The sequence below is a fragment of the Cherax quadricarinatus genome, chromosome 30 (assembly GCF_038502225.1).
Source record: "Cherax quadricarinatus isolate ZL_2023a chromosome 30, ASM3850222v1, whole genome shotgun sequence".
NCBI classification, from domain to species: domain Eukaryota; kingdom Metazoa; phylum Arthropoda; class Malacostraca; order Decapoda; family Parastacidae; genus Cherax; species Cherax quadricarinatus.
In genome coordinates this window covers 18,373,676-18,378,675 of record NC_091321.1, presented here as the reverse complement: position 1 = coordinate 18,378,675, position 5,000 = coordinate 18,373,676, and positions in this window count along the sequence as shown.

Sequence of the window (5,000 nt, the reverse complement as noted above, 5' to 3'; positions counted from 1 at the left end):
TATATATATATATATATATATATATATATATATATATATATATATATATATATATATTATTATTATTATTATTATCACACTGGCCGATTCCCACCAAGGCAGGGTGGCCCGAAAAAGAAAAACTTTCACCTTCACTCCATCACTGTCTTGCCAGAAGGGTGCTTTACACTACAGTTTTTAAACTGCAACATTAACACCCGTCCTTCAAAGTGCAGGCACTGTACTTCCCATCTCCAGGACTCAAGTCCGGCCTGCCGGTTTCCCTGAACCCCTTCATAAATGTTACTTAGATCACACTCCAACAGCACGTCAAGTATTAAAAACCATTCGTCTCCATTCACTCCTATCAAACACGCTCACGCACGCCTGCTGGAAGTCCAAGCCCCTCGCACACAAAACCTCCTTTACCCCCTCCCTCCAACCTTTCCTAGGCCGACCCCTACCCCGCCTTCCTTCCACTACTGACTGATACACTCTTGAAGTCATTCTGTTTCGCTCCATTCTCTCTACATGTCCGAACCACCTCAACAACCCTTCCTCAGCCCTCTGGACAACAGTTTTGGTAATCCCGCACCTCCTCCTAACTTCCAAACTACGAATTCTCTGCATTATATTCACACCACACATTGCCCTCAGACATGACATCTCCACTGCCTCCAGCCTTCTCCTCGCTGCAACATTCATCACCCATGCTTCACACCCATATAAGAGAGTTGGTAAAACTATACTCTCATACATTCCCCTCTTTGCCTCCAAGGACAAAGTTCTTTGTCTCCACAGACTCCTAAGTGCACCACTCACCCTTTTTCCCTCATCAATTCTATGATTCACCTCATCCTTCATAGACCCATCCGCTGACACGTCCACTCCCAAATATCTGAATACATTCACTTCCTCCATACTCTCTCCCTCCAATCTGATATCCAATCTTTCATCACCTAATATTTTTGTTATCCTCATAACCTTACTCTTTCCTGTATTCACTTTTAATTTTCTTCTTTTGCACACCCTACCAAATTCATCCACCAATCTCTGCAACTTCTCTTCAGAATCTCCTAAGAGCACAGTGTCATCAGCAAAGAGCAACTGTGACAACTCCCACTTTATGTGTGATTCTTTATCTTTTAACTCCACGCCTCTTGTCAAGACCCTCGCATTTACTTCTCTTACAACCCCATCTATAAATATATTAAACAACCACGGCGACATCACACATCCCTGTCTAAGGCCTACTTTTACTGGGAAATAATTTCCCTCTCTCCTATGTACTCTAACTTGAGCCTCACTATCCTCGTAAAAACTCTTCACTGCTTTCAGTAACCTACCTCCTACACCATACACCTGCAACATCTGCCACATTGCCCCCCTATCTACCCTGTCATACGCCTTTTCCAAATCCATAAATGCCACAAAGACCTCTTTAGCCTTATCTAAATACTGTTCACTTATATGTTTCACTGTAAACACCTTGTCCACACACCCCCTACCTTTCCTAAAGCCTCCTTGTTCATCTGCTATCCTATTCTCAGTCTTACTTTTAATTCTTTCAATAATAACTCTACCATACACTTTACCAGGTATACTCAACAGACTTATCCCATAATTTTTGCACTCTCTTTTGTCCCCTTTGCCTTTATACAAAGGAACTATGCATGCTCTCTGCCAATCCCCAGGTACCTTACCCTCTTCCATACATTTATTAAATAATTGCACCAACCACTCCAAAACTATATCCCCACCTGCTTTTAACATTTCTATCTTCATCCCATCAATCCCGGCTGCCTTACCCCCTTTCATTTTACCTACTGCCTCACGAACTTCCCCCACACTCACAACTGGCTCTTCCTCACTCCTACAAGATGTTATTCCTCCTTGCCCTATACACGAAATCACAGCTTCCCTATCTTCATCAACATTTAACAATTCCTCAAAATGTTCCCTCCATCTTCCCAATACCTCTAACTCTCCATTTAATAACTCTCCTCTCCTATTTTTAACTGACAAATCCATTTGTTCTCTAGGCTTCCTTAACTTGTTAATCTCACTCCAAAACTTTTTCTTATTTTCAACAAAATTTGTTGATAACATCTCACCCACTCTCTCATTTGCTCTCTTTTTACATTGCTTCACCACTCTCTTAACCTCTCTCTTTTCTCCATATACTCTTCCCTCCTTGCATCACTTCTACTTTGTAAAAACTTCTCATATGCTAACTTTTTATCCCTTGTACTCTCTTTACATCATCATTCCACCAATCGCTCCTCTTCCCTCCCGCACCCACTTTCCTGTAACCACAAACTTCTGCTGAACACTCTAACACTACATTTTTAAACCTACCCCATACCTCTTCGACCCCATTGCCTATGCTCTCATTAGCCCATCTATCCTCCAATAGCTGTTTATATCTTTCCCTAACTGCCTCCTCTTTTAGTTTATAAACCTTCACCTCTCTCTTCCCTGATGCTTCTATTCTCCTTGTATCCCATCTACCTTTTACTCTCAGTGTAGCTACAACTAGAAAGTGATCTGATATATCTGTGGCCCCTCTATAAACATGTACATCCTGAAGTCTACTCAACAGTCTTTTATCTACCAATACATAATCCAACAAACTACTGTCATTTCGCCCTACATCATATCTTGTATACTTATTTATCCTCTTTTTCTTAAAATATGAATTACCTATAACTAAACCCCTTTCTATACAAAGTTCAATCAAAGGGCTCCCATTATCATTTACACCTGGCACCCCAAACTTACCTACCACACCCTGTCTAAAAGTTTCTCCTACTTTAGCATTCAGGTCCCCTACCACAATTACTCTCTCACTTGTTTCAAAGGCTCCTACACATTCACTTAACATCTCCCAAAATCTCTCTCTCTCCTCTGCATTCCTCTCTTCTCCAGGTGCATACACGCTTATTATGACCCACTTCTCGCATCCAACCTTTACTTTAATCCACATAATTCTTGCATTTACACATTCATATTCTCTTTTCTCCTTCCATAACTGATCATTCAACATTACTGCTACCCCTTCCTTTGCTCTAACTCTCTCAGATACTCCAGATTTAATCCCATTTATTTCCCCCCACCGAAACTCCCCTACCCCCTTCAGCTTTGTTTCGCTTAGGGCCAGGACATCCAACTTCTTTTCATTCATAACATCAGCAATCATCTGTTTCTTGTCATCCGCACTACATCCACGCACATTCAAGCATCCCAGTTTTATAAAGTTTTTCTTCTTCTCTTTTTTAGTAAATGTCTACAGGAGAACGGGTTACTAGCCCATTGCTCCCGGCATTTTAGTCGCCTCATACGACACGCATGGCTTACGGAGGAAAGATTCTTTTCCACTTCCCCATGGACAATATAAGAAATAAAGAAGAACAAGAGCTATTTAGGAAAAGGAGAAAAACCTAGATGTATGTATATATATATGTATGTGCGTGTCTGTGAAGTGTGACCAAAGTGTAAGTTGGAGTAGCAAGATATCCCTGTAATCTAGCGTGTTTATGAGACAGAAAAAGACACCAGCAATCCTACCATCATGCAAAAGAGTTACAGGTTTCTGTTTCACAGTCATCTGGCAGGACGGTAGTACTTCCCTGGGTGGTTGCTGTCTACCAACCTACTACCTCTCTCTCTCTCTCTCTCTCTCTCTCTCTCTCTCTATATATATATATATATATATATATATATATATATATATATATATATATATATATATATATATATATATATATATATATATATATATATATATATATATATATATATATATATATATATATATATATATATGGCTGGATACAAAGAGCCTTCAGTTTAAGAGATAACAAGGTGATGTTAAATCTTCAAGACACCTGTACTGGTGTTAATCTTGTTCCCTTGCTACTCTCACACCTATAATAGAAATTATAGAGTGGACACTCTAAGTTAGAGTATTACTGTGCACTAACAGCGCTACTTAAGGCAGATGAAAATACAAACCTGGGGAGTGTACAGAGAACTTTTACTCGTTCTCATGAATAAAGGAAAAAAAAACGAAATTTACACTAGAAAAATACCGATAAAACTGGTTATAAATCTAAACACTGAAATAAACCCACAAGAGCGTGGAAGGCATGGAAGACGGTGCAAAAATGACCATAAAAAATAGAGTACCTTCACGTATAAAGAAAAATTAACACTTCAGGAGTGAATTTGGGAAAAAAAATAAAATCTCTTGCTGATTAGCCAGGCTGTTGTGTTTGTTTAAATATATGCCACAGCAAGTTATAATTATCACCTTGGATACAAAACACATAAAACACGAACAGCATACACGAGGCTGGCATCGCAGGAGTTGCCTTCACGAACTTTTGTTTACCCAGAGTACATAAGTACAAAACTCGTGTACTCAGCACCAGCATGGAGCTCTTACCTCGCCATACATGTAAGTAAATTTGAAAAAGAGCAAAGAGTTTGCTACCAGATTAGTGGCAGAGATGAACCAGATAACCTACGAGATACCAAAACTCAGCACATAACTGAAAAACAACATTATCACTAGACAGCACTATAATACAACTAGACAGCACTATAATACAACTAGACAGCACTATAATACAACTAGACAGCACTATAATACAATTAGACAGCACTATAATACAACTAGACAGCACTATAATACAACTAGACAGCACTATAATACAACTAGACAGCACTATAATACAACTAGAGAGCACTATAATACAACTAGACAGCACTATAATACAACTAGACAGCACTATAATACAACTAGACAGCACTATAATACAACTAGACAGCACTATAATACAACTAGACAGCACTATAATACAACTAGACACCACTATAATACAACTAGACAGCACTATAATACAACTAGACAGCACTATAATACAACTAGACAGCACTATAATACAACTAGACAGCACTATAATACAACTAGAGAGCACTATAATACAACTAGACAGCACTATAATACAACTAGACAG